The following is a 24198-nucleotide window of genomic DNA, read 5'->3' as shown; positions in this document are numbered from 1 at the left end:
TTGAAAAATTCAGCGAAACAACAACTCTAAAACTAAAGGTTGAATAGATTTGCGGGTTTTTCATAAGCATCACAAAGACAACATTATGGTGAATAATTGCAAAACATGTCAATTTGAAAAACAAAATATCAATAACATAAATCCAGGTGACAGTGAGTGGTACCTACGATTGAACTTTGATCCTCACACAAGTCATACTAAAAGCAGCAGAATAAACAAAGTACTAACAGAACAGGCTAAGAACTCAACTTTCTACCACGGAGGGTTGAAATACTGCGTCAATACCTGGGTCCTAAACTCTCATTCAAACTGAAAATGGCAGACACAGAAGCAAAGCCTCTCTTTGAACCTGACCAGACAATTAAGAAATATCTCAAGAATTACCTCCACCTACCCATGCAATGGTCGGTTGTACTCAAACAGGCCAAATGGTGGCTTAGGTACACCAAAGTTGTGTACAACTGCACGCATTAACAAAGAGAACAATCTATTGCATCTCAGAGAAATTCCAGACTAGTACAATGCTCACTTTTACATGTAAGCAGGAAATATATAAACAATATATTTGATCACATTATCAAAGCTCACAATCTCAAACTATCAGACAGCAGATTTCTAGGCTACACTTTGTAGCTATTAGCATCTTAAGATTGGAGAAAAGCAAATTTTGAAAAATGGAAAAATCTCACCATACAATGGTGAAGGTATAAAATATTTAGAAAATAATCGAACCTCAATCTTTGAGATTAGGAAATGCATGTAACTAAAAGAAAATTAATACATAGCCATGTATATGCTTAGAGCAAATGTCATGAAAATTAGAGAAACAATATCTAGAAAAAGAGACCAATAATTTGCTGCTGGTAGATATTGTAAAGATGTATGTGAAGCAATTGCATCAGGTGCATGCTCTAAAATAAAAGACAGAAGAATTACAAGATATAACAAAATCCTGGATTTACTCATTGATCGAACTAAGAGATGTGGTTGGCTAACATTAAAGAAACCTTATTTAAAGAACAGTCGAGGTGAATTAAGAAAACCTGATATAGGGGGTTATTACAACTTTGGAGGAGGTGTTAATCCGTCCCAAATGTGACGGATATACCACCAGCCGTATTACGAGTTCCATAGGACATAATGGACTCGTAATACGGCTGGTGGTATATCCGTCACTTTACCGTCACTTTTGGGACGGATTAACACCTCCTCCAAAGTTGTAATAACCCCCATAGTGTCATAAACGTTAGCATAGGGATAACTGGTTTGTGATGACCAAGCATTGATAGGGACATCGCTTTTTTGATCCTTCGATGTCGACTTGTCTTACCATTGTGAAGCAGAATTCACCAAGCGTTAAGTTGTTCACCCACTAATAGGGAATGTTAGCTGGGTTTAGGCTGTTGTGAGACAGGTTAGTTTTGCCTTTCTGATGATGTGCTGTTGCAGTAGCAATCCTGCTCAGTACAAGAGGAACTGCAGGGTTACACATTTGCGTTTATATGCTTGGCTGAGGAGCCAATGGGGCCAAGCGACCATCTGTAGGATTATGATGGAATCAAATCAAATCAAATCATTAACATTTATAAAGCGCGCTACTCACCCGTGCGGGTCTCAAGGCGCTAGGGGAAAAAGGGGGGGGTTATCGCTGTTCGAACAGCCAGGTCTTTAGGAGTCTCCGGAAAGCGGAGTGGTCCTGGGTGGTTCTGAGGCTGGTGGGGAGGGAGTTCCAGGTCTTGGCCGCCAGGAAGGAGAAAGATCTCCCACCCGCCGTGGAGCGGCGGATGCGAGGGACAGCAGCGAGTGCGAGGCCAGAGGAGCAGAGGAGGCGGGTGGGGACGTAGAAGCTGAGGCGTCTGTTGAGGTATTCCGGTCCCTTGTCGTAGAGGGCTTTGTGTGCGTGGGTGAGAAGTCGGAAGGTGATCCTTTTGCTGACAGGGAGCCAATGCAGGTGTCTCAGGTGTGCGGAGATGTGGCTGCTGCAGGGTATGTCGAGGATGAGGCGGGCCGAGGCGTTTTGAATGCGTTGCAGGCGATTTTGGAGTTTGGCTGTGGTCCCGGCGTAGAGGGTGTTGCCGTAGTCCAGGCGGCTCGTGACGAGGGCGTGGGTCACGGTTTTTCTGGTGTCGGCGGGGATCCAGCGGAAGATCTTGCGGAGCATGCGGAGGGTGAGGAAGCAGGCGGAGGACACGGCGTTGACTTGCTTGGTCATGGTGAGAAGAGGTTCCAAGATGAAGCCGAGGTTGCGGGCGTGGTCTGTGGGGGTCGGTGCGGTGCCGAGGGTCGTGGGCCACCAGGAGTCATCCCAGGCGGACGGGGTGTTGCCGAGGATGAGGACTTCAGTTTTTTCAGAGTTCAGCTTTAGGCGGCTGAGCCTCATCCAATCTGCGACGTCCTTCATACCCTCTTGTAGGTTGGTCTTGGCGCTGGCGGGGTCCTTGGTGAGGGAGAGTATAAGTTGGGTGTCGTCGGCGTAGGAGGTGATGATGATGTCGTGCTTGCGTACGATGTTGGCGAGGGGGCTCATGTAGACATTGAAGAGTGTCGGGCTGAGTGATGAGCCTTGGGGTACGCCGCAGATGATCTCGGTGGGTTCTGAGCGAAACGGAGGGAGGTAAACTCTTTGGGAACGGTTTGAGAGGAAGGAGGCGATCCAGTCCAGGGCCTGGCCTTGGATCCTGGTGGAGCGGAGGCGGGTGATTAGGGTGCGGTGACAGACGGTGTCAAAGGCAGCCGAGAGGTCGAGCAGAATGAGGGCGACTGTTTCACCGTTGTCCATCAGGGTTCTGATGTCGTCAGTGACTGAGATGAGGGCGGTTTCAGTGCTGTGGTTGGTTCGGAATCCGGTTTGTGAGGGGTCGAGCAGGTTGTTGTCTTCCAGGAAGGTGGTCAGCTGTTTGTTGACGGTCTTCTCTATTACTTTGGCTGGGAAAGGCAGAAGAGAGATGGGGCGGAAGTTTTTTAGGTCACTCGGGTCAGCCGTAGGTTTCTTTAGTAGGGCGTTGACTTCGGCGTGTAGGTAGCAGAAGGTAGGTAGCAGAAGAAAAAGAAGAGTTGATGACGGTCTGGAGGTGCGGGCGATGATGTCGTCGGCTTTGTTAAAGATGAAGTGCGGGCAGGGGTCCGAATGGGCGCCGGAGTGGATAGAGTTCATGATGGATTTGGTTTCTTCCGTGTTGATGTGGGACCAGTTGTTGAGGGTGATGGCCGTGGATGCCGGTTCGGTGGTGTATGGTTGGGTCTGGTGTCCGAAGCTGTCGTGGAGGTCGCTAATCTTGTGATGGAAGAAAGTGGCGAGGGATTCGCACAGATCCTGTGAGGGCGTGACGGCGTTGGAGCTGGGGTTGGAGAACTCCTTGACGATGCTGAAGAGTTCTCTGCTGTTGTGTCTGTTTTTGTCCAGTCTGTCGGTGAAAAAGTTCCTTTTGGCAGCACGGATCAGGTGGTGGTGTTCGCGGGTAGCGTTCTTGAGGGCAGTCATGTTGTCAGCGGTGCGGTCCTTGCGCCAGGCTTTCTCAAGGGCACGACAAGTTTTCTTTGATTCTTTGAGGGTGTCAGAGAACCAGAGAGGTTTTTTGGTGTTGGTGTGTCGATGCGTGCGTTTGAGGGGAGCAAGGATGTCTGCGCAGTTGGAGATCCAGTTTGTGAGGTTGAGGGCTGCGTCGTTGGGGTCGGTGGTGAGGGTGGGTTGGTTGGCGGCGAGTGCGGAGAAGAGTTGCTCTTCAGGGATCTTGTTCCACTGTCGACGAGGGATGGGTTGGGTGCGGAGGTGGCAGGTCTCGTGTCGGAATGTGAAGTGGACGCAGCTGTGGTCGGTCCAGTGTAGGGCGGAGGCGTGGCTGAAGAAGACGTGTTTGCTGGCGGAGAAGATGGGGTCAAGCGTGTGTCCGGCGATGTGGGTGGCGGTGTTCACCAGTTGTTTGAGGCCGAGGTTGGCGAGGTTGTCGAGCAGGGTGGTGGTGTTGGGGTCGTTGTTTTGTTCCAGATGGAAGTTGAGGTCACCTAGGAGGATGTAGTCCGGCGAGGCGAGGGCGTGCGGGGAGATGAAGTCGGCGATGGCGTCGCTGAAAGGGGCGCATGGCCCGGGAGGACGGTAGACGAGGGATCCTCTGAGGGTGGTCCTCGGATCGGTGCGAATCTGAAAATGCAGGTGTTCAGCGGCGAGAGGGGTGTCTTCGGTGGAGGTGGTGACGCTGATGGAGTCTTTGAAGACGATGGCGATACCTCCTCCTATCTGGTTGGTGCGGTCTTTTCTGAAGATCTTGTAGCCTTCGGGGATGGCAGTGGCGATGTCAGGGGCCGAGGAGGAGTTCATCCAGGTCTCCGTGATGAAGGCGACGTCCGGTGCTATGGAGTCCAGGAGGTCCCAGAGTTCAATGGCGTGTTTGTGGACGGAGCGAGCGTTGACTAGGATGCACTTGAGTTGGTTGATGGCGCGTGGGCTTGTGGTCGTTGCGTGGTGGAAGGTGCGTTTGCAGGAGTTGCAGGCGAAGGGTCCATGGGTGCGTTTGGGGTGAGCTTGGAAGCAGGTGTTGGAGCGTCCTGGGTTGAGGGCGTGGAGGGTGGTGGGGTCGTAGCGGGTCAGCGGGGCTTGGGAGAGCTGGGGACCAGGGGTCGTGGCGCTGGGCGCGGGCCAGGCGCGGACGGGCGCAGACGGGCTTGCCTCTGGTGCGCCGGAGTGGCGCGGTCGCGCAGCAGCCGCCATATGAGGTAGGAGGGGGGGGAGGGGTCAGGTGGGGGCGAATGGGAGCTGGGGGGCGGGGGCGTGCAGGAGGTCGCGGCGGGAAAGCGCGAGGGAGGGGGGGACAGGTAGAGTGAGAAGAGCTGGGGGAGGGGGGTTTAAGGGTGGAGGGGGGTGAGTGTTAGGAGGTTTAGGAGATAAGGGAGAAAGATAGGAGTAGGGTTGAGAAGATAGGGGAGGGGGGGTTGTAGAGGTGGGTGAGGGTGAGAGGTAGAGTGAGAGGATAGGAAGATAGGTAATAGAAGATAGGTAATAGATGGATGCCTCAAAGTCAAAATCCCCTTAAACCATAACAATGTTGGAGTGCTGTGGAGCCTTGGTTGGCCTGGCCTAGCTGGCCTCTTGGCAAATTCATGGAGCCGCTCGCTCGGGGACCAGAGCGTGGACGGGAGGGGCTGCCTCCATCACCCTTAGTATCACTCATTATTAGCACCCGGTGCTAAATCATTTGTAGAGAATTTGATTCTGGATCAGTTTTCATAAGAAGCAGAGCAGATACCTCGCTGCAGTCTACTAAAAGTCATCCTCAGAGCCAAGCTTTTGTCTCCGTTCATGGGCACCCATGCTCCTCCGGGTCCCTCTGCTGCCAGGCCAGCAGTATAGGTGTGGCACGAGCCTGCAGGAGGCTGCCTCCACCACATACAGAGTGGAACAGGGGCCTCCCCCTACCTCCTTCAGTCGCCGGGTGCAGAAATGGGGGCACACTTTCTCGCTGGGCAGCAGGATCACCAGGTGAAGCAAGCGCCAGCGGAGTCATCTGGAGGTATGAAGCTTCTGGGTGTCTCTAGGAAGGATCCTCTGGAGCGTTAGCCTCTTCTCCGGCGGCCGCCTGGGCATTCTGGTCCCCAAGTGTAGGAAAGTACCATCTTCCTTGGCATGTTACCCCCATTTTTCACATGTATGTCAGTGTGCTTTGCCTGTCTCACTGGGATCCTGCTGGTCAGGACCCCAGTGCTCATAGTTTGTGGCCTAATGTGTGTACCTGTGTAGTAACTAACTGTGTCACTGAGGCTCTGCTAACCAGAACCTCAGTGCTTATGCTCTCTCTGCTTTTAAATTTGTCACTATAGGCCAGTGACCACTTTTACCAATTTCAATTGGCATACTGGACCCCCCTTATAATTCCCTAGTATATGGTACTTAGGTACCCAGTATTGAGGTTCCAGGAGATCCCTATGGGCTGCAGCATTTCTTTTGCCACCCATAGGGAGCTCAGACAAACCCTTACACAGGACTGCCATTGCAGCCTGCGTGAAATAGTGCACACACTATTTCACAGCCATTTTCACTGCACTTAAGTAAGTTATAAGTCACCTATATGTCTAACCTTCACTTGCTGAAGGTTAGGTGCAAAGTTACTAAGTGTGAGGGCACCCTTGCACTAGCAAAGGTGCCCCCACATAGTTCGGGGCCATTTTCCCGGACTTTGTGAGTGCGGGGGCTTCATTACACGCGTGCACTACATATAGGTCAATACCTCTAAATAACTCCAAATGTGGCCATGTAATATGTCTAAGATCATGGAATTGACCCCTAATTCCAAATCTGGTATTGGGGAGCCAATTCCATGCAACCTGGCTGCTCCACCATGAACCCCCAGTACTGCCATACCAGCCTTCTGAGGTTTTCACTGCAGCCCCAGCTGCTGCCATCTTACAGACAGGCTTATACCCTTCTGGGGCTTGAGCAGCTCAATCCTGGGAAGGCAGAACAATACATTTCCTTTAGGAGAGGGGTGTTACACCCTCTCCCTTTGGAAATAGGTGTTATAGGCATGGGAGGGGTAGCCTCCCAGAGCCTCTGGAAGTGCTTTGAAGGGCACAGATGGTGCCCTCCTTGCATAATCCGGTCTACACCAGTTCAGGGATCCCCCAGTCCCTTCTCTGACACGAAACTGCACAAAGGAAAGGGGAGTGACAACTCCCCTGTCCATCACCTCCCCAGGGGTGGTGGCCAGAGCTCCCTGAGTGTCCCTGGGCTCCCTGGGCTCTGCCATCTTGTTTTCAGGATGGTCAGGGAACTCTGGAAGCATCTGAGTGGCCAGTGCCAGCAGGTGACGTCAGAGAATCTGGGAGTGATTTTTCATTCGTCGTAATACCATCCGACAACACCTCTTCCAGTGATTCTGAGGGAGACGATGAGGACAGACGTGCCGTCCCTTCACAAGCACAGTCTGTGCAGAGAGACAACAGCTGGTTATCCCAACCTAGAGAGCAGGTGCGTGCGGCCGCAAGCACAGAGAGAGTCCTCTCTTGGCAGCCCCCCTGATTTAGTTCAGCCCCATATTACTTTTAATGGTGATGCTGTATGTAAGGTCGATAACACCAACTTTTTAACAGTCGACTGCATCAATCTATTTTTGGATGTTGACTTCCTTCAGGAAATTGTGCAGCAAACAAATTTGTGTGCAGACCAATTTCTGAGGGAGTTCTTAACCAGTATAGAAGGTCCAAAATTCCTTTCCTAATTGATTGCCCAATTGAGAAAAGTATTATGTGGGAACTCAAACTTTAAGGGGTATGGACCATAACCCCTTTCGTAAAGGAATCCAAAACTTTTAAAGGAATGAGAACCCACGTTGATAAGTTTAGTGTGCACAGTCTTTATTTATAAGTTCATGAATCCATTCTGGTGCAGTAGATAAGAATTGAGCCAAAAAGAAGTGATCATTGTTGCAAAAATTTATCCAGAGAGTTCAATGAATGTAAGACAGATTGCAGCAGCCGACACGTGTTTCGCCCCCTATGGTAATTCCACCTGGGGCTTTTTCAAGGCTGAAAACAATTTAGAGTGAACAAATTAAGGTCACTTATAGACCTATTAAGGATAGTTTTAGTAATAGATAGGATCTGAGCATGCAATATAACATGCAGGGCTGTGACCATTCCATTCTTTTCATCAATGGACTATATAAAGAGAGAAACAAATTAAGATAAAGATAAAAGAGTGACTAAGGATCCCTGTTAACCCGGTATATAACGATAAGATAGTTTTATAGTTTCCGTGAAATAAGAAGAAAATAAGATATAGTGAATTAGTTCTAGTCCATGGATGACTGATAGTGACTATTTAGTCCTATCGTGAAAAAGATAATTCGTTAAGATCACCCGTGAGGAAAGTACATACTTTAAACTAAAATATTTTTTAAGAATTGCTGGCACTACAAAAAAGCCAAAAGTGAGTTTTTTTAGTAGGCCATAACCATGATTAATTCCTAGTGAGCATTTTGTAAAAAACACTGAGAAAGTAGTGAAAAAACAAATAGTCATACCAGTATAACATTCATGGTTATTCATCACATCATTATGGTCATTGGTCTGAATTTTGAGAAAAAATGTGACTAATTAAAGACTTCAAGAAAGACAGTCTCCTGAATTAGAGTCAAATACAACCTATGTAGAAATACCAACATAGTATTGCAACAAGTAATATAAAACTATTGAGAGAGAAAATTAAGAGAAAAAAGTAAAGGTTAAATTTAAAGAGGTAATTTAACAGTATGTTAAATAACTATTTTAGACTAAAATTATGTATTTGCCCCGATAATAGAGAATTAGCAGATAGCTCCTTAGTTGTTCATAATTGTGGTGAAATCTAGAATACTGGCAAACCAGATATCAGAAAATAACTATTTCTGGGGTCAGGGTAGTAAAAACGGACCCGAATACCTTTACAAAACAATCCCTCTATTAATCAACATCTCTTGCCTTATCCGCAAATGGGTTTCAGAAGGGCTTCAAATCTTAAGGATAAAATCTGTTCTTCTTTCTACTCGGATTTACCCTCAATACAGAGTGTGTTACCAAGACCTAATGGTTTTATTGCTGTACAAAATGCTCCATCTGTAGACTTGGTCTTTCAATATCTAAAACTGTTCTGATTAACGATCATGTATTCAAGATTAGAGATTTCATTAATTGTCATAGCACTAATACTGTCTACATTATCATTTGTCCCTGTAAAAAAGCATATATTGGGAGCACGATCCGAGCACTGAAGACCAGGATACAAGAACACTTTCGCAATATACAGAAAAATGATACTAAACATCCGCTGGTGGAACATTATCTGGAACATCACCCTAATGACCGCACCTTTTCATTCTGTGGTCTCAAACAGTTGAAACCCCATCGCAGAGGGGGCAATTTGGAACTTCAACTACGTCAGAATGAAAGTCGCCTCATAATCCGTTATGACACCGTACGGAGAGGATTAAATAAAGACTCGGAATGGCATTATTGGCTTTAATAATCATCTTTATCTTTTAGATCATGTATAGTGGTATATAATGTTTTGTACAAAACGTCTTTTGAATTCCTTTTTTATTTTGAATAAGGTCTATACTTCATACCACTTACATGTCTATGGTTTTCTCCAATATAGCCACAATATAATTTTATTTCTTGTCTTTAATTCTCATTACTACTTGTTTCTGTCTTTTTCTTTGCCTTAATTTTTCTCTCTTTCATTGCAGCAACATGTAGAATTGAATTATAACTCATAGTTTTCGAGTATACATCACTTTTTCTTAATTATCCGAGTTTTTGATTTGTTCGAGCACAATGCTCGTAACTCCACAACTTTAGAGCAGCACTCAGGATTAATTTAACTCTGACGTACACGAGTGTTGTGACTCTCTATTAAGGGTGCTTGATCACCTTAGCACTTCTGCCTAATTTTTCCCGTTTTCCGAACTTTTTTCGACATTACTGATTAAATTAAAGTAATCTTTTCCCAAAACTCTGGGCTCTTCGGCCCACCTTAACATGGCAACAGTTTTTTCCTGGAGTTCTTACTCTGATGGCTAAAAAAGTGAAAAAGGACTAAGCAAGTCAAGGATAGTCCTTTTAAACGCGCACACACGGGTGGACACCTTTTCAAGATGGAGTCCGATCAAGACACGCATTCGGCAACTAACTGCCGTTCTCCCCGAACATTATTATTCCAAGGTATTCGGGTACTTCTTTACTACCCTGACCCCAGAAATAGTTATTTTCTGATATCTGGTTTGCCAGTATTCTAGATTTCACCACAATTATGAACAACTAAGGAGCTATCTGCTAATTCTCTATTATCGGGGCAAATGCATAATTTTAGTCTAAAATAGTTATTTAACATACTGTTAAATTACCTCTTTAAATTTAGCCTTTAATTTTTTCTCTTAATTTTCTCTCTCAATATTTTTATATTTTACGTGTTGCAATACTAGGTTGGTATTTCTACTTATGTTGTACTTGACTCTAATTCAGGAGACTATCTTTCTTGAAATCTTTAATTAGTCAAATTTTTTCTCAAAATTCAGAAAAATGACCATAATGATTTGATGAATAACCATGAATGTTATACTGGTATGACTATTTGTTTTTTCGCTACTTTCTCTGTGTTTTTTACAAAATGCTCACTAAAACTTAACCATGGTTATGGCCTACTAAAAAACTCACTTTTGGCTGTTTTGTAGTGCCAGCAATTCTTAAAAAATATTTTAGTTTAAAGTATGTACTTTCCTCACAGGTGATCTTAACGAATTATCTTTTTCACGATAGGACTAAATAGTCACAATCAGTCATCCATGGACTAGAACTAGTTCACTATATCTTATTATCTTCTTATTTCACGGAAACTATAAAACTATCTTATCATTATATACCGGGTTAACAGGGATCCTTAGTCACTCTTTTATCTTTATATTAATTTTTTTCTGTCTTTTATATAGTCCATTGATGAAAAGAATGGAATGGTCACAGCCCTGCATGTTATATTGCATGTCCAGATCCTATCTATTACTAAAACTATCCTTAATAGGTCTATAAGTGAGCTTAATTTGTTCACTCTGAATTGTTTTCAGTCTTGAAAAAGCCCCAGGTGGAATTACCGTAGGGGGCGAAACACGTGTCGGCTGCTGCAATCTGTCTTACATTCATTGAACTCTCTGGATAAATTTTTGCAACAATGATCGTTTCTTTTTGGCTCAATTCTTATCTACTGCACCAGAATGGATCCATGAACTTATAAATAAAGACTGTGAACACTAAACTTATCAACGTGGGTTCTCATTCCTTTAAACGTTTTCAATTTCTGAGGGAGCATGGAGGCACTCTAGGGCCCCATTCTAAGGCACGCCAGTGGACTCCCACTTTACTGGTGGAGTTGAAGATATTTTTGGGCTTTACACTCAAAAAGGGGTTAGTGCAGAAACCCACCTTGCAGTCCTACTGGACGACTCGCACGGTTTGGGTAAGCCCCATCTTTGCACCATACATGAGCAGAGATAGTTTTTTTGCTATTGCAGTGCATGCTGCATTTCAATGGCAATTCTGCAGCATTGCCCCGGGACCATCCAGACCATGACAGGTTGTTCGAAATTCGGCCTGACATGGAACATTTGTCAGCCAGGTTTCCAGACATTATACTCCTGGAAAGAATATAGCAGAAGATGAGTCCTTGATCCTGTACGAAGGACGGCTGCTGTTCAGACAGTACATTGCGAGCAAAAGAGCTCACTATGGCATAAAGCTGTACATGCTGTCTGAGAGCTCTTCTGGCTATGTGTACAGCTTGACCCTACCCTAAACCATGTAGGTTGCCTCCCGGGTTAGGGGTCACAGGTAAGATTGTATGGGAACTTGTCCAGCCACTTCTTCACAAAGATTACAACCTTTATGTGTACAATTTCTATACAGTAGTAGAGCTGTTCAGTGAGCGCTACAAAGCTGGCACTGTGGCCTGCGGTAGAGTTCGTTGTAACCGCAAAGGATTTCCACAGGAGCTTGTTTGCAAGAAGCTCCAGAAATCCCAGAGTATTGCACTGCATTCCAACGAACTGCTCGCAGTCAAGTTCTTGGATAGGCGTAATGTATACGTGCTCACTACAATTCATGATGAGAGCACTTCCCCATCATGGTTTGGGGTCAGATGGCCGTAGTCCACAAGCCCATCTGTATACTTGCTTACAATAAGTACATGGGCGGAGTGGACAAGAACAACCAGGTTCTTCAACCATACAATGCGTGTCGTAAAACTCGCACTTTGTACAAGAAACTGTTTACCCACCTGATCCAGATGGCAACATACAATGCGTATGTTGTTTACAACCACGGGAAGACTCATGACTTTCCTTGACTTCCAGTTATCTGTGATTGAAAGCCTCACTGCTGTTACAGAAGCAGCCTCCACATCAAGGGCCATATTTATACTCCGTTTGCACCGGATTTGCGTCGTTTTTTTTAACGCAAATTTGACGCAAAACGAACTCCATATTTATACTCTGGCGTTAGACGCGTCTAGCGCCAAAGTTCATGGAGTTTGCGTCATTTTTTTGCGTGGACACCTACTTTGCGTTAATGATATGCAAGGTAGGCGTTCCCTTCTAAAAAATGACTCCGAGGCATGTGTGCCGTATTTACACTCCTGGGCAAAAATGACGCCCGGGAGTGGGCGGGTAAAAAAAAATGACGTCCAGCCGCTTTTGCGTCGTTTTATAGCGCCTGGTCAGGGCAGGCGTTAAGGGACCAGTGGGCTCGGAATGAGCCCAGAGGTGCCCTCCCATGCCCCAAGGGACACCCCCTGCCACCCTTGCCCACCCCAGGAGGACGCCCAAGGCGTAGGGGGGCCTGATTTGTGCCCCCCTACATGCCACTATGCCCAATGACCATGCCCAGGAGACATAAGTCCCCTGGGCATGGCCATTGGGCAAGGGGGCATGACTCCTGTCTTTGCTAAGACAGGAGTCATTTCAATGGGGGTTGGGAGTAAAAAAAAATGGCGCAAATCGGGTTGAGGCGAAAATTTTGCCTCAGCCTGACTTGCCCCATTTTTTGACGCCCAAGCTCCATATTCACCTACGCCGGCGCTGCCTGGTGTAAGTCATTTTTTTTTACGCACACCAGGCAGCTCCGCCGGCTAACGTCATTGAATAAATACGGCGCCCGCATGGCGCTTCAGAATGGCGTTAGCCGGCGTTAGATTTTTTGACGCACAACTGCGTTGGCGCAGTTGTGCGTCGAAAAGTATAAATATGGCCCCAAATGTTCTGGAGGATGTGGCAAGGCTGCAGGAGCGACACTTTGCAGATCGCATTCCTTGGAGGAACACATAGTAGAAGAACAAGTGTTATTGTCCCTTGTCTTTGTCTACATTTTGTCCTTCCATTTGTAAGACAGCGTGTAAAAAAGAAGTCTATTTGAGAAATGCCCTGTAATTCACATGCTAGTATGGGGACCCCAGAATTCAGAGATGTACAAATAACCACTGCTTCTTAACACCTTATCTTGTGCTCATTTTGGAAATACATAGTGTAGGAAGTTGGCTCTGTATATTTCAAAGTAAGCAATAGTGTGCACAGAGTCCAAGGGTTCCCCTTAGAGGTAAGACAGTGGCAAAAAGAGAGAATTCTAATGTTCTATTTTGTGGTAGTGTGGTCGAGCAGTAGGCTTATCAGAGGGTAGTGTTAAGCATTTGTTGTACACACACAGGCAATAAATGAGGAACACACACTCAAAGACAAATTCCAGGCCAATAGGTTTTTATATAGAAAAATATATTTTCTTAGTTTATTTTAAGAACCACGGGTTCAAGATTTACAAACAATACTTTAAATGAAAGGTATTTCACTCAGGTATTCTAGGAACTTTGAATAACCACAATAGCATGTACAGTTTGGACAAAAATGGCAATAAGCTATTTTAAAAGTGGACACAGTGCAAAAATCAACAGTTCCTGGGGGAGGTAAGTATTTGTTAGTTTCATAGGTAAGTAAAACACTTACAGGGTTCAAATTTGTGTACAAGGTAGCCCACCATTGGGGGTTCAGGGCAACCCCAAAGTTACCACACCAGCATCTCAGGGCCGGTCAGGTGTAGAGGTCAAAGTGGTGCCCAAAACACATAGGCTTCAATGGAAATAGGGGTGCCCCGGGTCCAGTCTGCCAACAAGTAAGTACCCGCGTCTTCGGAGGGCAGACAAGGGGGGTTTTGTAGGGCACTGGGGGGGACACAAGCAGGCACAGAAAGTACACCCTCAGCGGCACAGGGGCGGCCGGGTGCAGGGTGCAAACAGGCGTCGGGTTTCTAATAGGAATCAATGGGGAGACCCGGGGGTCTCTTCAACGATGCAGGCAGGCACAGGGGGGGTTCCTCTGTGTAGCCACCACCTGGGCTAGGCAGAGGATCGCCTGGGGGTCGCTCCTGCACTGGAGTTCGGTTCCTTCAGGTCCTAGGGGCTGCGGGTGTAGTGTGGTTTCCAGGCGTCGGGTTCCTTGAAGCAAGCAGTCGGGGAGCCTCTGGATTTCCTCTGCAGGTGTTTCTGTGGGGGCTCAGGGGGGTCAACCCTGGCTACTCACGGGCTCGCAGTCGCCGGGGAGTCCTCCCTGTAGTGTTGGTTTTCCACAGGTCGAGCCGGGGGCGTCGGGTGCAGAGTGGAAAGTTTCACGCTTCAGGCGGGAAACGTGTGGCCTTTAAAAGTTGCTTGTTTTTGCAAAAAGTTGCAGTTTCTTGAACAGGGCCGCTGTTCTCGGGAGCTTCTTGGTCCTTTAGATGCAGGGTGGTCCTCTGAGGCTTCAGAGGTCGCTGGACCCTGTTGGATGTGTCGCTGTTGCAGGTTTCTTCGAAGTAGGGAGACAGGCCGGTGGGGCTGGGGCAAAATCAGTTGCCCTTCTTCTTCTTTAGGTTGCAGGAATCTCTCTTCCTCGGTTCTGGGAGCCCCTAAATACTCAATTTAGGGGTGTGTTTAGGTCTGGGAGGGCAGTAGCCAATGGCTACTGGCCCTGAGGGTGGCTATACCCTCTTTGTGCCTCCTCCCTGTGGGGAGGGGGGCACATCCCTAATCCTATTGGGGGAATCCTCCTTCTACAAGATGGAGGATTTCTAAAAGTAAGAGTCACATCAGCTCAGGACACCTTAGGGGCTGTCCTGACTGGGGGGTGACTCCTCCTTTTTTTTCTCATTATCTCCTCCAGCCTTGCTGCCAAAAGTGGGGGCAGTGTCCACGGGGCGGGCATCTCCACTAGCTGGAGTGCCCTGGGGTGCTGTAACAAAGGGGGTGAGCCTTTGAGGCTCACCGCCAGGTGTTACAGTTCCTGCAAGGGGAGGTGAAAAGCACCTCCACCCAGTACAGGCTTTGTTCCTGGCCACAGAGTGACAAAGGCACTCTCCCTATGTGGCCAGCAACATGTCTGGTGTGTGGCAGGCTGGCAAAAACTAGTCAGCCCACACTGGAAGTCGGTATGTTTTCAGGGGCATCTCTAAGATGCCCTCTGGGTGTATTTTTACAATAAAGTGCAACCTGGCATCGGTGTGCATTTATTGTGCTGAGAAGTTTGATACCAAACTTCCCAGTTTTCAGTGCAGCCATTATGGTGCTTTGGAGTTCGTGTTTGACAGACTCCCAGACCATATACTCTTATGGCTACCCTGTACTTACAATGTCTAAGGTTTTGCTTAGGCACTGTAGGGGCATAGTGCTCATGCACATATGCCCTCACCTGTGGTATAGTGCACCCTGCCTTAGGGCTGTAAGGCCTGCTAGGGGGTGACTTACCTATGCCACAGGCAGTGTGAGGTTGGCATGGCACCCTGAGGGGAGTGCCATGTCGACTTAGTCATTTTCTCCCCACCAGCACACACAAGCTGGCAAGCAGTGTGTATGTGCTGAGTGAGGGGTCCCTAGGGTGGCATAAGACAGGCTGCAGCCCTTAGAGACCTTCCCTGGCATCAGGGCCCTTGGTACCAGGGGTACCAGTTACAAGGGACTTACCTGGGTGCCAGGGTTGTGCCAATTGTGGAGACAAAGGTACAGTTTAGGGAAAGAACACTGGTGCTGGGGCCTGGTTAGCAGGGTCCCAGCACACTTTCAAATCATAACTTGGCATCAGCAAAGGCAAAAAGTCAGGGGGTAACCATGCCAAGGAGGCATTTCCTTACACATAGGTTTCCTTGATACCTATTTTTCACTCTTTATATTTTACCAAATGAATTGCTGTATACCCGGTGTACAATGAAAATCCATTGCAAGGCGCAGCTCATTTATTGGTTCTGGGTACCTAGGGTTCCTGATGAACCTACAAACCCTATATATCCCCACAACCAGAAGAGTCCAGCAGACGTAACATTATATTGCTTTCAAAAATCTGCCATATCTGAAATAAGTTACAGAAGAAAACGTAGATAGACGTTGCTGTTTTTTTCAACTCAATTTCAATATTTATTTTTATTTCAGCTGTTACTTTCTGTAGGAAAACCTTGAAGGATCTACACAAATTACCACTTGCTGAATTTAGAATTTTGTCTACTTTTCAGAAATGTTTATCTGTCAGGGATCCACCATTGGTTTCACACCCATTTCTGTCACTAACTGGAAAGAGGCTGAAAGCACAAACAATAGTAGAAATGGGATATGTCCCAGTAAAAGGCCAAAACTATGTTGAAAAATGTGTTTTTCTGATTCAAGTCTGCCTGTTCCTGAAAGCTGGGAAGATGGTGATTTTAGCACCACAAACCCTTTGTTGATGCCATTATAAGGAAAAAAACAGACACTTTTTCCCATTTTTCAAAAAACAAAACAAATTTTAGCTTTATTTTGGCTAATTTCTTGGTCTCCTCCAGGGGAACCCACAAACTCTGGGTACCTTTACAATCCCCAGAATGTTGGGGAAAAAAAGGATGCAAATTTGGTGTGGATAGTTTATGTGGACAAAAAGTTATGGGGGACGAAGCCCAAACTACCCCAAATAGCCAAAAAAGGGCTCAGCGCTGTGTGGGGTGGAAGGTGGGAGGCCCGATAGCTAAGTGGTTAATTCATCAAAAGATACAAAGGCATTGTTATAATAAATATATTTTAAATAAAAAATACCAACTTTAATCAAGGATTGCCAAAATTTTGTCTGACGTGCTAATTTTAACTAAGGATTTTACCATAGTGACAACTTTGAGGTAGGTGATATAGGGAATTGGAAAATAAAGTCTAAATCTTGTAATATTAATTTTGTAGATTTCAGTATTATTGATCTTTTTAGCAAAGCAGTAGAATTATCCATAGTGAGCAATGCAGTTAGCAGAAATGGTGAGTTCAATTTGAAGACATGAAGGTCGATTATCAATTTTTGTATGATGAAACCATAGGGAGTTTTGTTTTAAAATAAACACTTTATGATAATTAAGAAAATCTGCTAAATCAAAACCGCCATTGGCCTTAGACATTTTAATTTTTTTATGACATTCACGAGCACATTTGTTAGATTGATTGAGGGTTGCCAATATACAGAAGAACATCATCAGCACATGCTGAGGTTTTGATAAGGAGATTTTTTATATTGAGACATTCAGAGTCTATACAATTTCTGATGGCAATTAGTAAAGATTCAATGGCAAGAAGACAAATTAAAGGTGATAATTGGCAGCAATGTAGTGCAAGAATTAGAACAGAGAGCTGATATCATGTGAATAAATGAATTTCCAAAATTAAATGCAGCTAAGGTACAGAAAAGATATTGCCAATAAACTTTATCAAAAACCTTTTATGCATCTAATTTCAAGACACCTGCTGGTATTGGTAATGATGATCCAAGATCGATGGCATGGAATAATAATCTGACGTTATTTACTGTCTATTTTTCATAAAATCAAATTGGTCAACATGCACAATAGTATTTAACGGCTCCCGTGAGCCTTTGAGCTGACGAGTTCTGGTGAAGCACCTGTGCGCCTACTGAGTGGTACAAAAACCTGAGAATATGTTTAGGCGGCATTTCAAGCAACCCCGTCTGCCACACTTTGCTCTCCGCTGATGACGGCCGAAAGCCAGAAACACGTGTCCGGAGATACGGCATTCGCCGCACCAACTTATGGTGAAAAACTTTCTACAACGTTACAGCACCTGCTGCACCCATTTATGCTGAAAGACTTTTTGAAATATTATTCGAATTCATTCTAATGACTGCATTGATCATGATGCTTTGGGGCTATTCGAGCTGAAATGTAAGACAGGGCGCTCCCTTTTTGGATTATGCACAGTAGTATCAAGGATAGAAGCCAACCTTGTTGCAAGAAATGTTGCGTACATTTTGCAATCTTGATTAATTAAGGAAATGGGGCGGTAATTTGAAACAATATTAGAATCCTTGTTAGGCTCGGGTAGAACTATAATCAAAGCTTCAGTAAAAGACCCAGTATTTGTTCCTGTACTACTGAAGTTAGTGAATAGCTTGAGTAAATGAGATTCAAGATGAGGAGAACATTCTTTATAAAATTCCGCCGGGATACAGTCTGGACCTGGAGATGGAAGTAATTTAAGTGATTTAACTGCCACTTGTACTTCTTCCAAAGTGATCGTCAAATCTTTATTTTGCTTTATTATTACAAATGTGTATGCCAGCTCTACTGCTTAATATAGAATTTAATTCCTAACAAAGTTTTTGTAATTGTATCTTATATTGGCTGTTGTTGGATGTGAGAAAAGGGCATTAATATTTTGCTATTTGTGTAATTCTAGTGTTAAATGATTTATTGTTATATGCCATAATAGATATTGCTGCACCTCTAATATAGGCTTAAATGCATACCAACTATTAACAACTGAAGTAGAATCGACAGAATCAAAGGAAAAATAATCATGCATAACTGACAGCAATAATGGATCACATATAAGGTTAAAGCCACCTCCAATAATAAGTTGAATGTTACCCAATTTTAACACTTCCGTTGTAAAAAGGGACCAAAAAGTCTGCTAATTAGGCTAGTTAAATACATTTTTAAGGCATTTTTTTCAAGTATTAGCCTCGTTCGCTTCCATGGAGAGTTATGAATGTTGGTCCAAAAAGAGGCGAAGGTCACCAGGAGGTGAAAGGACTTTGAAGTACCATCTTTCCAAATTTGCATAGTAGAGGGGTCAAAATGCCCATATTTAAAGCCACAACTACCCAACCTTGGCCGAAGATCAGTGAATTCTTTGTGGAACTTAAGCGTCTCCTTGGCAAAGTCTTAACGGATGTGACTGACCCAACCTCAGCCCGATCAGCTTTTCAGAGGCAGGAAGAGGACTTGTGACTGACCCGGACCCAGCGTCACTGACGTCCCTGGGAACCAGCGTGGCACGTGGCTGATTCAGCCCCAGACGTGCAGGCCTTTCGGAGGCACTGGACTGGTTCATACCCGACTCTGCCCTAGCTCCGCTGCCAGCGGAAGCCTGGAGCCCTGCACGCCCACTCACCTTTGTGTGGCAGAGGAGGTTTGGGTAAACACTGGCACGGCCTCACAATAGGGGAGCAAACATTGCCAGACAAATGGAAAGAGAGCCCTGAAAGCAGCCACAAGGCAACCTGCCGCTGGCAGGTGTGCGCAAGCCAGGTGAGTCTGCGGTAACAAAGGGGCCGGTGTCAGCAGTGATGTCATCTGTGTGTGTGGCTGGTGGGGCACCCTGAGGCTGATAAAGATCTGAAGCCAAGGCACCTGCTACTGCGATGATGTGTGTGAGCACTGCAGAGGTTTGGAATGGTACACTGACTGCTGGGTGGGACTACGGGACCCTGACTGCACGGTGGGGTGCACCATGGTGCCCTGACTGCTAGGTTGGCATACCACGGGATACTGACTGCTGCAGGGACACACCGTGGGACCCTGACTGCACGGTGGGTGCACCATCGGGCCCTTACTACACACTGGGTGAATGTATGGGACCCTGACTACACAGTTGGTGTACCAAGGGGCACTGACTGTATGGTGGGAGCACCATGGGACCCTGGCTGCATGGTGGGTGCACCAAGGGACCCCTGACTGCTGCTGGGGCACACAGTGGACTCTGACTGTACATTGGGTGCATCATGAGAACCTGACTGCTAGGTTGGCACACTATGGGACTCTGATTGCACAGTGGGTGCATCCTGGGGCCCTGACTGCACAGGGCGTACCAAGGGACACCGATCACTCGGTGGCCATACCATGGGACACTGACCGCTTTGTGGTATTATGGGACCCTGGCTGCACAGTGGGGGTACTAAGAGACACTGACTGCTGGGTGGGAGTATGGGACCCTGACTGCACAGTGGGTGCACCATGGAACCCTGACTGCTAGGTGGGAGTACCATGATAACCTGACTACTGCTGGGGCACACCGTGGGACTTTGACTGCACGGTGAGTACACCATGGGGCCTTGACTGCACCCTGGGTGGGAATATGGAACCCTGACTGCAAGATGGGTGTACCAAGGGACATTGACTGCTGGGTGGGCGTATGAGACCCTGACCTCACGGTGGGCATACCATGGGACACTGACTGTACAGTGGGCGTACCAAGGGCCACTGATTACTGGGTGACAGTATGGGACCCTGACTGCACGGTGGGCGTACCATCAATCAATCAATCAATCATAACACTTGTAAAGCGTAACCTGTCACCCGCTAGGGTCTCAAGGCGCTGGGCCCCTTACTGCACGGTGGGTGCACCATGAGACCCTGACTGCATGCTGGGTGCACCATGGGACCCTGACTGCACGCTGCATGCACCATAGGAACCTAAGTGCACGGTGGGTGTACCATGGGACCGTGACTGCACTCTGGGTGCACCATGGTACCCTAACTGCTGGGTGGGACTATGGGGCCCTGACTAAAAGGTGGGTGCAACATGGGACCCTGACTGCACACTGGGTGCACTATGAGACACTGACTGTACGGTGCGTGTACCATGGGGTCCTGACTCTCCACTTGGTGTACCATGGGACCCTGACTGTAGGATAGGTACACCTTGGGAGCTGGCTGTACGTACTGTGGGTGTACCATGGGACCCTGACTCTCTCCTTAGTCTACCATGGGACACCGACTGCAGGATAGGTACGCCTTGGGTTCTTTGTAGTCAATCAGACACTAGGGCATGGAATAGTAGAGACTGAGGGGGTCATTACAACATTGGCGGTATAAGGCGCTTACCGCCGTGCAGAAGACCGCCAATACACCGCCGCGGCGGCGGTAGACCGCCACAGCTATTATGACACACATCACGGAATCCGCCGAAATTCAGACATCCACACAACACCGCCACACCAAAGGTCAGCGATAAACATGCGGAAACAAATCCTCCACCTCCACGCCAACAGAAACACGCCCATGCTATTACTACCCACGAATCCACGGTGTTTCAACCGCGGTATTCCATTGGCGGTACACACCGACGCGCTCAAAATACACACACATCTCCAAAACACCGCCACATTGGACAATTACAAATACACACAACTGATACACATACAAACAACACTCCCACACACCCAACACAATATAAAACACACACCCACATCACCCACAAACCCCTACAACCAGAAATTCTGAGAGAAGGCCAGAGAGAGAGCACAGCTATTGACAACCCCATCACACAGAGGCACACAACACCATCATCCACACAACATCCACGCACAAAACACCACATACCACTACACTCACCACACTCATCAACACATACACCACCCCACACCTCACACACACCACCCCATGTCACGCCAAAGACACCCCCGCTTCTCCGAGGAGGAGCTCAGGGTCATGGTGGAGGAAATCATACGGGTAGAGCCACAGCTATTTGGCTCACAGGTACAGCACACCTCCATAGCCAGGAAGATGGAGTTATGGCGCAGAATAGTGGACAGGGTGAACGCCGTGGGACAGCACCCAAGAAATAGGGAGGACATCAGGAAGAGGAGGAACGACCTCGGTATCCAGGCACAACATCGCGGTGCAGCGGACTGGCGGCGGACCCCCACCGCCTCCCCCACAACTAACAACATGGGAGGAGCAAGTCTTGACCATCATGCATCCCGAGGGCCTCGGAGGAGTCGGTGGAGGATGGGACACTGGTAAGTCAAATCTTAACTATCACATCCCCCACCCTACCTGCATGCTATCACACACCCCCACCCTCACACCATCCCCTATCAACCCAAATCCTCACTAATGTACCCATAACACAAACCACCCATCCCAACACCAAGCCCTGCATGACACAACTAAGCATGGGCACCCCTCACTAAAGCATTCTCACTGCACATACCCAGAACACCCCCCAACCATCATCACACAAGCCCCCACACAGGAATGCTTGCACTGGGGTACACAAACACCCACCCTTTGCACACCATGAAACACACACATGCAATAATCATGTTCTCATACCCCTGCAGGAACCCGAAGGACCGTCACCACACCAGAGGGTCCAGACAACACCACTCCACCCCCAGAAGAGGCCCACAGTGACGACAGCAGCTCTGCCCCACTGGATCTTGATGACCAGCCCGGACCATCGTGGGCCTCCGGACAGTCGGTTCCCCTTGCCCAGCCACAGCCCAACACCAAGCTGCCACCCTCTGGTAACACCAGCACAGCACCCACCCAGCGGGCCCAAACCTCCCTACCCAGGACAGGTCAATCAGCGGTGTGTCCACCACTACAGGGCACCCAGGCTAAACCACCACCCCAACAACAACAGGGACCTGGGGGCAGTGGTAGTGGGCACACGGTCCAGGGGACGGAGGCACAGGAACCCTGGGGAACTGGGAGGGCTGCTGTGCGACAGAGGGAGGACAGGCCAAGGGAACCAACTCTCCACGAGGCCCTCTCCTCCATCATGGGAGCATACCACCACTCTCAAGAGACGATGGCGACGGTCCTGGACAAGTTGCAGGAGGCCCTGCGCCTGCAGGAGGAGCAATATTTGGGGTTCAGGGAGGAGCTCAGGACCATCGGCTCCGCCCTGTGCACCATAGTAGGGGTGCTGATGGACATTCAAAAGACCTTGAGGGACACCGTGGCACTCCAAGGGGCCCCTGACACTAGCATGGACGATGAATTGCCCACCACCTCCACCGGAGCTAGTGGACAGGACGCCCCGCCACAGGACCACCACACCAGCACCCCACCCCCTGCAGACGGACAACCACCACGCAAGCGGTCCCTGAGATCCAGGAAAAGGACAGAGCAAGATGGCAAGACCCCTGCCAGGAAATAAGACCACCCTGATTGTCCTCCCACTGTCCCACTTTGTTACCCTGTCCATATTCGAACTGCCCCAGCTCCACTTCCTATGCCAAGATGGGCAGTGCACCTGTGAGACTAATAGACTGGACTCTGCCATGGACATTCCTCCACCATCACCCATCTCCATTTTACAACCCCCCTTCATTTTTTGAGCACTTAAATAAACACCCTTGAAACACCAAAAAATCTGGAGTCAGTCTATGATTTGGTACTTTGTATTATCAATCACAGTGTCATAATGGGTTACCCATTGTAAGGCTAACATACCTATGTCACACATCACAAGCCCTTGAAGGATGCAAGCAGTTGACACGTAGGTTAGCACACTTGTGAAACTGAAATGGAAGGGTACCACTCAATTAACAAATAGTGAGTGAAATGGAGGTACAGGATAGAGGTAGACGTGTGAAAGTTAATGTAATGTTAAACCAGAAAATGTTCTCACCTGTGTGTCACTGGAAATATTGCTGTATGACTGAATCCCTGTTGTCGTTTTCTTCTTCCGCAGCTTCATCCTCATCACTGTCCACAGGCTCCACAGGCTCCACAGCTGCTACAACACCGTCATCTGGATCATCCTCCTGCAGAAAAGGCACCTGGCGTCGCAAAGCCAAATTATGGAGCATGGAGCAGGCGACGATGATGTCGCACACCTTCTTCGGTGAGTAGAATAGGGATCCACCTGTCATATGGAGGCACCTAAACCTGGCCTTAAGGAGGCCGAAGGTGCATTCGATAACCCTCCTAGTCCGCCCATGGGCATCATTGTACCGTTCCTCTGCCCTGGTCCTGGGATTCCTCACTGGGGTCAATAGCCAGGAAAGGTTGGGGTAACCAGAGTCCCCCAATAGCCATACACGGTGCCTCTGGAGTTGACCCATCATATCAGGGATGCTGCTATTGCGCAGGATGTAGGCGTTATGCACTGAGCCAGGGAACATAGCATTTACATGCGAGATGTACTGGTCTGCCAAACAGACCATCTGGACATTCATGGAATGATAACTCTTCCTGTTCCTGTACACCTGTTCACTCCTGCGGGGGGGGACCAGAGCTACATGGGTCCCATCAATGGCACCTATGACGTTGGGAATATGTCCAAGGGCATAGAAGTCACCTTTCACTGTAGGTAAATCCTCCACCTGAGGGAATATGAAGTATCTCCTTACGTGTTTCAGCAGGGCAGACAACACGCTGGACAAGACGTTGGAAAACATAGGCTGGGACATCCCTGATGCCATGGCCACTGTTGTCTGAAATGACCCACTTGCAAGGAAATGGAGCACTGACAGCACCTGCACGTCAGGGGGGATTCCAGTCGGATGGCGGATCGGTGACATCAGGTCTGGCTCCAACTGGGTACAGAGTTCCTGGATAGTGGCACGGTCAAACCTGTAGGCGACGATGACATGTCTTTCTTCCATTGTCAACAGGTCCACCAGCGGTCGGTAC

This window comes from Pleurodeles waltl, chromosome 3_1 (assembly GCF_031143425.1).
Source record: "Pleurodeles waltl isolate 20211129_DDA chromosome 3_1, aPleWal1.hap1.20221129, whole genome shotgun sequence".
In the NCBI taxonomy this organism is placed as follows: Eukaryota; Metazoa; Chordata; class Amphibia; order Caudata; family Salamandridae; genus Pleurodeles; species Pleurodeles waltl.
Note: the sequence above shows the minus strand (reverse complement) of the source record.